The following is a 12,544-nucleotide window of genomic DNA, read 5'->3' as shown; positions in this document are numbered from 1 at the left end:
CCACATGACCTTTGTTTTGGAGGTGTTCAGAACAAGGTTAAGGGCAGAGAAAGCTTGTTGGACACTAAGAAAGCTTTGTTGTAGAGCGTTTAACACAAAATCCGGGGAGGGGCCAGCTGAGTATAAGACTATCATCTGCATATAAATGGCTGAGAGAGCTTCCTACTGCCTGAGCTATGTTGTTGATGTAAATTTAGAAGAGCGTGGGGCCTAGGATCGAGCCTTGAAGCACTCCCTTGTTGACAGGCAGTGGCTGAGACAGAAAATGTTCTGACTTTATAGACTGCACTCTTTGAGAGAGGTAGTTAGCAAACCAGGCCAAAGACCCCTCAGAGACACCAATACTCCTTAGCCGGCCCACAAGAATGGAATGGTCTACCATATCAAAAGCTTTGGCCAAGTCAATAAAATAGCAGCACAACATTGCTTAGAATCAAGGGCAATGGTGACATAATTTAGGACCTTTAAGGGAGCAGTGACACATCCATAACCTGAGTGGAAACCATTTTGCATTCCAGAGAGAATACTATAGACATCAAGAAAGCCAGTCAGTTGACAAGTTTTTCCAACACTTTTGATAAACAGGGCAAAATAGAGATTGGCCTATAACAATTTAAATAAAGGACACACCGTGGCGGACTTCCAAGCAATGGTAACCTCCCCAGAGAGGAGAGACAAGTTAAAAAGGTCAGAGATAGGCTTGGCGATGATAGGGCCTGCAACCTTAAAGAAGAAAGGATCTAAACCATCTGACCCAGATGTTTTTTCGGGGTCAAGTTTACAGAGATTCTTTAGCACAGACTCAGTGACTGCCTGCAGGGAGAAACTTTGTAGCGGGGCTGGGGAAAAAGAGGGAAGAGCATCAGGGCTAGTTGCATTAGAAGGGGTGAGGGATGAGGACATGTTGAACGGGCAATGAGGTGGAGTAACTCTGTCAGATCACGGTCGAACCAGGGTCTGAACCTGTTTTTAATTCCCATTTTCTTTATGGGTACGTATTTGTTAACTATACCACTGAAAACATAAAAAAAGGTCCAAGCGTCTTCGACAGAGGGGATCAAGCTGATTCTATACCAATTTACAGAGGCCAGGTCATGAAGGAAGGCTTGCTATTTAAAGTTTTTTAGCAAGCGTCTATGACAAATCAGGACAAGTCGTTTCACTGAGCAGCCATTACGAACACAGGCTGTAAAACAGTGATCACTAAGGTCAATTGTATTGCAGGAATGGAACGTAAAATCACAGAGGACAGATGTTATGGTGGCAGCTGCAGAGAAGTATTTCGGTGTATGAGATTTTACTGCAGAGGAGTTACAAGATGTTTTGAATGATAGTGTCCCGTCCTCCCAGGCTGCTGGCCTGGAGTAGGATCAGATAGGGCTAAAGAGGTGGAATAGTGGTGAGGTTTAATGGGTGCAGGGTTAGTAGGTCAAGCAATTTTTCACAAAGTATAATAAATTCATTCCACAGAATAGCAGGTTGATACACAGTCAATACAGTAGTTGGCGGCATGCACCTATAATATTTATTTGCAGACTGCCATAATACAAAAGAAGAAGAAGAAGAAGCTGCTATGCTCTTTTGAAAGCCCAAACAGTGAACGCCAGAGAGAAGAAGAAAGCCCTAACTCTTTTCTCAACAAGTAAATGTGTATTTCAACAAAATCTGTATTTTGTCACGTAGAAAAGACCAAAGCTAACGTTATTATTTGACGTTTTTCTGTTTTCGCAGGATGCTAGCTAGCTAGATACTAATGTGCACGCTAGCCTAGCTAGTTAATAGTAATCATGGGAAACCAAGGCTTTCTGAAGTCTTCGGCTCTTTCACCAAATTGTGGCGAAAAACGGTTAATTACTCAGAGCCTCATTATCTGTTCACAACGTTCACTAGTGGCATCTGCTTGTCAGTAATACATAGCAGCGTGTGATTATCAGATAATTGTTTTTTCTCCACTGTTTTCATAAAAATGTGGGGTTTAAACATTTTCAAAAACGTAATCTTTGGCATTATTTAGGATGTTTAAGACAGAAGCTTATACTTTACTAAATAAAAAATTATTTGAACAACAGTCCAGAAAGTTTGGTTTCACATAAAACTATTTTCAAAATGGTGCCCATTCAAATGGATTCTACCTCATACCCTCACATCCTTGAATGTTCCATAGTATCCTACTCTACCAGATAAGGTTAGGTGAAACTTCCTGTACAAAATCCGAACTATATTTGTAAGTACGGTGTCCAGGAGAGGTCGGTGTTTGAAAGCAGCTTGTTTGAAAAAGCAAATGATCGAACAAAGCTTTGTACGTCATTGATGACGTACTGCTGATAAAGTGATACACGCATCGGCACACTGCTTCGAAGTTAGCTACTTAGCGATTTTGACGTTAGTTATGAAACAAGGATATGCATACTCTTGGTACCATTTCAAAGGAAACACTTTGAACTTTGTGGAAATGTTTGAAAACATTTTTTATTTCACCTTTATTTAACCAAATAGGCTAGTTGAGAACAAGTTCTCATTTGCAACTGCGACCTGGCCAAGATAAAGCATAGCAATTCGACACACAACAACACAGAGTTACACATGGAATAAACAAAACATACAGTCAATAATACAGTAGAACAAAAGAAAACAAAAAGTCTATATACAGTGTGTGCAAATGAGGGAAGACAAGGGAGTTAAGGTTATGAGAATTATGTCCTCAATGTTCATAAACCCAATTAAACTACTCAGCGTGCAACCCAGGATTTGTAAGAAACTGGTTGAAAGGAATCAGACGGAGGCCCAGCTACGATAGTCAGAAAGTATATTTACGAGAGCGCTGGTTAGTTGTACAAAACCATTCATTTTATACTAGTTTATTTTATACTCTTGCACACAAACATAATTCATACGCACATACATTTGCACACAAACAGTAGGTATCCTACGCACACACTGTCCTGCTACCCAGCCGACAAAGATTAGGGACCGTGAGAATCACTCCCTGTCCTTTCCCAAATCTCTCAGTGGCCCCTAGCCAAGGTCGGCACCGAATCTTGCTCAGACAGTCTGTGTTTAAGACACTTTAGAGACATATTGTACAGTTTATATTGTTTTACCCTAATTCTGACTAAAACTACACACCTTATTAATTATACTTTTACTGACTACACCTAAACAAACCCATCAGATAATAAATGTATGATTCTAATCAATTTCATACAGTTATATGGTTTCAGAGTGGGAATTATTTCATCATTATCTTTCAACATTTATATTACTTTAACAAATATAGCAATTAAACACTGGAATGGTAGATGTGCAGAAGATGAATGTGCAAGTAGATATACTGGGGTGCAAAGGAGCAAGATAAATAAATAAATAAATACAGTATGGGGATGAGGTAGGTAGATAGATGGGCTGTTTACAGATGGGCTATGTACAGGTGCAGTGATCTGTGAGCTGCTCTGACAGCTGGTGCTTAAAGCTAGTGAGGCAGATATGAGTCTCCAGCTTCAGAGATATTTGCAGTTCGTTCCAGTCATTGGTAGCAGAGAACTGGAAGGAAAGATGACCAAAGGAGGAATTGGCTTTGGGCGTGACCAGTGAGATATACCTGCTGGAGTGCGTGCTACGAATGGGTGCTGCTATGGTGACCAGTGAGCTGAGATAAGGCGGGGCTTTACCTAGCAGAGACTTGTAGATAACCTGTAGCGACGAGTATGAAGCGAGGGCCAACCAACGAGAGCGTACAGGTCGCAATGATGGGTAGTGTATGGGGCTTTGGTGACAAAACGGATGGCACTGTGATAGATTGTGAAAGGAATGTAGGAGAATATAACAGAATAGATCTGGTAAAAGATAATACGAAGAAAAAATTGTATTGAATATTTATTGATACCATTTGAAAGTAAACATTTTGAAGTTTGTGGAAATGTTTAAGGTATGTGGGCGAATATAATACATTAGATCTATTAAAAGATAATACAAAGAAAGAAACTAACTTTTTTGTGAAATGCAAGATAAATGCCATAATGTATTATTCCAGCCCAGGTGCAATTTAGATGTTGTCCACTAGATGGCAGCAGTGTATGTGCAACGTTTTAGACTGATCCAATGCACCATTGCATTTCTGTTAAAAATGTTGTATCAAGACTGCTCAAATGTGCCTAATATGTTCATTAAAATAACTTTTCACGTTCAAAATTATTCACTCTCCTCAAACAATAGCATGGTATTCTTTCACTGTAATAGCTACTGTAAATTGGACAGTGCAGTTAGATTAACAAGAATTTAAGCTTTCTGCCAATATCAGATATGTCTATGTCCTGGGAATTTTTCTTGTTACTTACAACCTCATGCTAATCGCATTAACCTACGTTAGCTCAACCGTCCCGTGGAAAGGACACTGATCCTGAAGAAGGTTTACCAGGCATGGTCTTCTTCTATGCCCATTTACCAAGACAACAAAAAATCTAAACACAGTAAAAGCCTATCAACACAGGAACTACAAATGATAAAATACCCATTCAAAAGTGATCTGACAATAGTAGTTAGCTTTTTCATGTACTCCAAGTGTTCTACTTCAGCTAGAGTGAGGTCTATTTGATCTGTCAGTCAGTCTGTGTGCGGGAACATTCACGGGTCTTCCTGTCAACATTTCATGTGGTGTACACCCCAGGCCTTTATTAACACTACTGCAAATTTTCATTAACACCAATGGTAAACAATCCACCCAATATTTCTTGGTGGAGTAGCATGCCTTAGCTAACCCTTGTTTAATGGATTGCTTAGCTCTCTCGGTAACCCCATTACTCTGGGGGTGGTAGATGGACAAAAACTTCTGGTCCACTCCCATCATTATGGCTACCTGCTTCACTACATCACCAGTGAAGTGGGTACCATTGTCTGCAGATAAAACCTCAGGAACACCAAATCTAGGTATTATCTCCCTCACTAGTAGCTTTGCTACTGTCTTAGCATCACAGTGTGTGGTGGGAAATGCCTCCACCCACCTGGTGAACCTGTCAATAAGGACTAAACAGTACCTTTTCCTTTCTTTTCGTTCTGCAAGATCTATAAAATCCAAGGCAAGATGGACAAATGGTCCTCTTGGATTAGGGAAATGACCTGGTTTCAGAGGTGTTCCTTTGGCAATGTTAAATTGCATGCACGTAGCACATTGACAAAACCAATCCAAAGAAATTGCCTCTATCATATCCCCCCTTGACAAATGGGCCATACCATGGGCCACTTGGCAAACAGAGGCGATAAGACAAGCTGGCAGACACGGTCTGCCAGACAGAGTCTGTCTCCAAATTTTAGAAACAGGGGAAAGTTTACAACCTCGCTGTTGCCATAGCAAATGAGAACCAACATCCAAAGCCTGTTTAGATGCCAAATCAGTGTCTTTCCCAGCAGTAGCAGAGAAGAACATGGAGTGGCTATGACACTTTGATGCAGCCAATTTAGCAGCCTCATCTGCCATGGTGTTACCCATACTCACAAAATCTTTCCCCCTGTGTGAGCAGCAACCTTCACAATAGCCAAAGCAGAGGGCAGCATCATAGCCTCCAAGAGATCTAAAACCATAGTTCTATTATGAATAGGACTTCCAGACACCACACCAGGAGAGACAACCCCCTATTGTATAAGCAGAATCAGAGAAAATTGTAACCCTTTCCCCTTCTCCCATTTTACAGGCAGTGGTTAGTGCCAAAAGTTCAGCCTGTTGAGCTGAGAAAGTATCTGGTAATGGTTGTTGTGTGTGAGTGGTTCTATCAACTGTCACAATACCAAACCCTGCATGTTTCTTCCCTGTAGTTTGATCTATATATGCAGAACCATCAACGAAAAGCTCCAAGTCAGCATCAGTCAGTGCAGTGTCAGAGAGGTCAGGCCTAGCCTCAGAGTCAAGTTCAATCTGTTTTTCACATTCGTGGGGCGTACCCCCTGTCCATTCTGCCAGGAGGGCAGCAGGATTAACAGATTAACCTCTTAATAGCAATATTGGGTTGTGTCGGTAGGGTCTCCTAGCCACAAAGCATTGCGGCAGTAAGGCGCGAGTTCTTTTGGTTCAGGAGTGCCATCACACTGTGAGACACATAGAGGGTGGCTTTATGCATTAACACGAGAGTAGTACTCTTTTCAATCGCATATGCTGTCGCAGCAAGACTTCTATCACATGGATGCATACCCCTCACTACATTATCCAATCTGGTAGAGTAGTAAGCACAGGGTTTATGCTGTCCACTTGATTTTTGTGTAACAACAACTGAGGCAAACCACCCTTTTCAGCTACAAAGATGACAATTTTTTTGTTATAGTCAGGCAACCCAAGGGCTAGAGCACTAGCCAGTGCTTTCTTCAAATCTTCAAATGCCTTTATTTGATCCGTGCTCCAGGTCAGGAATTCAGACGGCCGTCCGCTGCACATCTCTCTCAGTGGTCTTGTACAGATCCAGGGGCCTCTTCATTGCTGATTGTCAGGAAAATAGGAACTGTTGATGTTCTGATTTCCTTGTGGCCAGACACCTCCTCTTCCCCCTCTCTGTGGTTGATTTCCTCCGCGTCCTCCTTGGTGGCCAGGACCAGGCTGGTAACCTCCTTGTGCCTGCTGGGGAGGTCCTCCATCAGTTTGGGGTTGCTGCTGATATCCACCTTGTTGTTGGTATCCTCCTCTGTTTCCACCTCTGAAATGTCCTATCCCTCTTCGGTTCACTCCAGGTGTTGTAGCCAATCATTGATATTGAGGATTTTGTGGACATTGGTTCCTCATGTGTACAAATTGTTCACACCCCCAGCATTGCATAGGTAGCATTATCGGTGATGGTGGGCCCCATGGTTGTGGGTTCCCATAGGTCTGAGGGGGAAATTGTACAAAAGGCACTATGGACTGTGGTTGCGGCACAAGTCCACTTGGGGGCGCTGTAGGAGCAGGAGTGTTCATCATCACCATGTCAGGCTCACCTCCTAGTTTGTCATATTGTCTCCTGTTTTCCCCAGAATCGTCATCCTGTAGTTCCCTCAGATGATTTCGCCTGAAATCTTTCCACTGTTCTTCGAAAACACAGTGTTCTTTTACTCGTTCCAAACTTTGTATGAGATCTTTTTCTTACTGCCTGTTTCTCAGTCCTTCTCCGGATCCCAGGGTCCACTACTGTCCTTATATGAACTGCTATCCATATGCGGAATCTTCCTGTCTTTGTCTTTGCCTGGGTTTCCTAGAGGGGTTGACGAGGACCCGGAGGACCCTTATTCCACAATTCGCCAATTACTGAAACTAATTTCTCCATCTCGTTCTATTCTTTTATTTCATTTGTAGACTCTCACCCCCTTTCTTCTCCTTCTTCATCTCCTTTCATTAGTTCCCCCTTAATAATGACCTTTGTACCAGTAGCTATTAAAGGGTATAAACCTTCTCTCACTTCCACACCTCCTTCTTTATCTTCGTAAGGTGGTGGAGCTGTAGGGTGAAGGGGCCCACATCCTGGGTCTCTCTTTTTCCCTTGTTCCGCCACCCTTTGACTCTTCAACTGTTTCAACTGACTTTGAGCTGAAAACGTCTGTCCTTCAGTCCGAATTAGTCCCAATATAGTGGCTGACAGTATGGTAACCATATTACTCTTCTTCTTACTGGCTTGCCTTCCCTTGACTATGTCACTTATCACATCACACTTAGTCTTATCAAATGTTCCTGTGACCAGATATCTGTACTTTTCTTCTTTGTTTGTCCATTTATTCCATTTCCAAAAGAGTCCAGGTCGGTTTTCAAGTAGGGATAATTGTCCTGTAAATATTGTTTACATTGGTGTGGGACCCACTGTCGCTGCACTGCCTTTGGTTGAATCTGTCATGGTGCCCCGTGATTTTGTTTTAATCAGGTTCTATGTAATGTGGACTGAGTGACTTATCTGTATGGTACTGTAGAAAAACCCAGTTCTATCCCCGTATACGGGTAGTAGAACCTAACATAGGATGATATACCCAACGTTTTCTCTTCTCGTACCCCTCTTCTTCTTCTTTAGTTTCATTACATTTATTCACTAACCACGCTACTGTAAATGGTTCAATATATGTGTGGTAAATCACCAAAATTGGTTTCAATTGTATTTTAACTTCAGTACGGGGTCTCCCTGTCTCCTCTCTTGTGGATGTAATGGAAGAGTAAACTCACAACATGTCTTTCCCAACACGCAATATCCCTTCTTGCACTAATCTTAAAGACTTGTTGTCTATACCATACATAAAATCCAGTGTCTTCCCTCAGGTAAGAACACCATACATAAAACCAGTGTCTTCCCTCAGGTAAGAACACCATACATAAAATCCAGTGTCTTCCCTCAGGTAAGAACACCATACATAAAACCAGTGTCTTCCCTCAGGTAAGAACACCATACATAAAACCAGTGTCTTCCCTCAGGTAAGAACACCATACATAAATCCAGTGTCTTCCCTCAGGTAAGAACACCATACATAAATCCAGTGTCTTCCCTCAGGTAAGAACACCATACATAAAACACTTTCAATCACTTGTCACCCAGTACCTCAGTACTGACTTGGTTCATCCTGATGTTTTAAGATTGCTTGCATTGCATTCATCTGCTTGTAGGTGTTGGACAGTCCAGAGATGTAGCTGAGCCCTGAGGGCCCATCTACAGGTGGTTCATCACCCCTTGATTCATCATCTCCCCTGCCTGGTTCATCACCTCTCCGGCTCCTCTCCCCAACGCACAGGCCCTTCTCGCTGGCTTCCGTTGCATCAATGCAACAATGTCATAATCTTATTGGCCAGACAGAATAAGATAGAAACACTACACATACTGAGACAGAGGGGCGCTGTTTTGTTCGCTCGAATGCTTTCTCAGGTGAGATACATTCAGCCCCTTGCGAATTGAAGAACATTTATGAAACACATAAATGGTAACATTATGGTAACATTTTTGGGGGGAAGCCTGGCTTCCCTTGGCATCCATTAATACCCCCGAATGGGATTTGACCTTGCAGCCAACATATGCTGATGCAGTGGAGTAGATCCCTTTAGTGGATCACGCCACCACTCTGGGCTTAGCAGTACAGTACAGTACACGCCATGCAAGGTGCAAAAAATGCGTCCAAGGCTTTGACATTGTGATGTTGGGTGAATCAGCCCTGAAGAGCCACATGAAGGGGAAGGAACACAAAGCTGCAGCCCGGGCTGGCACTAGTTCTACATTACGTGACTTTTTTACCGACAACAACCTCCAGAGCTTCGGCAGCAACATCACAACCAGCAGCACAATCAAACCATCAGGTAAAGAAACGTTTCAAACATGAATTAGTTCTCTGTATAGCTAACGTAAACTCACGTAAATCGCCTTGGTCCGTACAATTGCCCTTATTTTAGTGCCCCAAAAACGTAATACTTCCAGATCAACTGTAATGTCAATACCATTGTAAAGCACAACTTCTCCTCTTTCCAACAAAATCAATTACATGACCTATACACTGCCCGTTTCTGCATAATTCAAGCAGGCAATGAGCCCCGTCGGGTCTTTTTACAAATGGCGGGTGGGGAAGCGAAACTAATGCGTGATAGATAGTGAGAAGGACAGATGTTGTGTGGGAAAATTGCTTTTTTCACTCGATCTGTCCAACTTATCACCTTATCGCCTCTAAAATGTAAATAAAACACTATAAAGAGTTTATATAATGTGTCATTACATACCTATTTGAAGGTTTGTGTCGAATTTGAATCGGGTTTTTAGGGCGGTGCTAAAGCGGCTTTGAGAATGATGATCGCATGCAATGATGACGAAAAAAATAATGGCTCCCCCCTTACCCCCGTCACTGTCCATTTCTTGTTTTTAAACGATGAGAGAAGTGCTACACCTGGTGGAGAGAGATTGTAAGACATAAATAGTTGCTTTATGCATACTGTACGTTACGACAAGATGTAATGGAGGGTCAGTTTTTTCAACTTTTCTCCAATACTATAGAGCCATTAACATGTCGATCAACGCTTGAATAGAAACCTAGTTCACACCCCCGATTTTGAAGTCAACACAGTCGCTACAGTCCCATTAGTTTTCTTTGTAGCCTCATTTGAATGTCGCGGTTTACGCACATTTGTACGGAATGGGGTGAGTTTACGTTACGTGTAAATGATGAAAAGAGCTAGCTAGTTAGCCTGCTAGCTAATGGAACAGAAGCTGAATTATTAAACGGTTTCTAGATAACTGTTGAACTGTATCTATGCCTCCTTCAATTCAAGTGATCTGGGATAGTGAGTGTGATGATTTGGGTGAAATTATGCTAGCCAGCAAACGTTAGCCAACTTAACTAACATTGAGTAATCAGCTTGGTAACATTTGGCTAGCTAGCATGCGAACTCGACCACTGTTCATTTCTGGATACAGATCAGAATTTCTTTCCCAACAAAGCGAGTCAAGATCTTCTGCGTTATGAACTAGGCATTATCATTCAGCACAATTGTTGTTGAAATTAGTTTCTACAGCTGTACCTTACTTATGGCAAGCTATAACAATAGACATTTAATACATTTCTCTTGAAACCATGGTTTTAATTACCATCATTGTTCTATTTATGTTTGTTTAATGTATGTTTATTATGTATGTTCAATGATAATATAAGTACAGGAATTGGTTTGAAGTGGAAATTAAAATACATGCAATATGTAGCACAGGCTGTAGGTTTAAGGGTTAAAGAATAAACGTAAGAGGTAGTTGGATATAAATGTCAAGTAAAGGGATAGTCCATTACAAATACAACCTAACATGAGCTGAATTAGATCATTTTAGGGTGTTGTGGACATCTTTTCAGAAAGACTGAGACACCACGGTAATACTGAGAAAAGTTCCGAATTGTTATTCGTTTTCTTTCATGCAGAATCCTCAACCCGAGTCCTCTTCAAAACTCTCTTCATGAATCCGAAACAACGATTTGATGGCATGCAGAGATCCTATGGACAATGAAGTGTCGTCTCCCACTACTCCTGCAAAAGTGCAGATGACAACACCACAATTTCCCACTCGATGTTTCCAGACAGTATTATAGCAACGTCATATGCCTGTGGGGAGAAGACAGCCTACAAGATAAATCACAGTCTTGCACCTTACTTGCGGCACCACCTCCTGGACAAGTTGCAAAATAACATTTTACATTTGAGTAATTTAGCGGACGCTCTTATTCAGAGCGACTTACAGTAGTGAGCGGATACATTTTTCGTAACTGTCCCCCGTGGGAATCAAATTCACAACCCTGACGTGGCAAGCGCCATGCTCTGCCAACTGAGCCACACGGGACTGTAATGTGCTGCTTTTTGACAAATCGCAGAACAAACCACTTCAGCTTGTTGGATTCGGGCTAAACTTTGAACATTGAGATATTAAAGACATGATGGATCAGATGCATAGTATAATAAAGGAGTGAGATCTGTAGAAAGACAGTGGCTGTGGAATGTGCTCAGTGGACGGGAGAGAGTCAGACGAGTGCGATAGGTGATACGAGAGGACATCTGTGGATTAGGCGAAGAAGGGGTTGAGGTGAGGAGGTCAGGTCAGGTCAGATCCCCTGAAGGGAGAATTAATTGTTATATTATCCTGTTACCCTCTTACTGTCGAACCATAAGATGTAAGGATTGGAGAGAAGGAGGGGTGTCTAAAGTGGAGTATATATATTTGTGATGGTGAGAAATATTTTTTGTTGTTGTCTGAATTACAGCTGTAACGACCCTTTGGAAAGAATTCAACTTGGTTGAGCTTCTCTAGTGTCCGTGAATTATTTACTCTGAAAAATGAGAACCTAACAAGCTAAAGCAAATGGATGTCCACGTAAGGTTTTTAAACCCCACAACCAACAAGGTTACACTACCTGGACTCATCTTTCATGGGACATGGCTCAGCAAAGGACTGTCCTTCACAGAGTTGACAACAGTCAACAATGTCAACAGTCAGCATAGTTCAACAATGCTCTGCAGTCATCCCAGTATCCCAGTACCTTTTGAGTTGAAAGCTCTTATGAAAGCTCTTATGAATGAAAGGTGTGTGGTGTGAAAAGGATTGTGATAGAACTTCATTTCTAATTAAGTGTTTCGTATCTGTGCCGTATCTGTGCCAGTGCCCAGACTCCTGTATTTGTCAACACATGGTTCCAAATTTGTACTGAACAAAAATATAAATGTAACATGCAACAATTTCAAAGATTTTACTGAGTTACAGTTCAAATAAGGAAATCAGTAAATTTAAATAAATGCATTAGGCCCTAATCTATGGATTTCACATGACTGGGAATACAGATATGCATCTGTTCGTCTCAGATACCTTGGACATTCCTGCATTCAGCATGCCAATTGCGTGCTTCCTCAAAACTTGAGACATCTGTGGCATTGTGTTGTGTGACAAAAACTGCACATTTTAGAGTGGCCTTTTATTATCCCCAGCACAAGGTGCATCTGTGTAAGGATCATGCCGTTTAATCAGCTTCTTGATATGCCACAGGTGTCAGGTGGATGGATTAATATTGGCAAAGGAGAAATGCTCACTAACAAGGATGTAAACAAATT

The sequence above is a fragment of the Salvelinus alpinus genome, chromosome 5 (genome assembly GCF_045679555.1).
Source record: "Salvelinus alpinus chromosome 5, SLU_Salpinus.1, whole genome shotgun sequence".
Taxonomy (NCBI): Eukaryota; Metazoa; Chordata; class Actinopteri; order Salmoniformes; family Salmonidae; genus Salvelinus; species Salvelinus alpinus.
Note: the sequence above shows the minus strand (reverse complement) of the source record.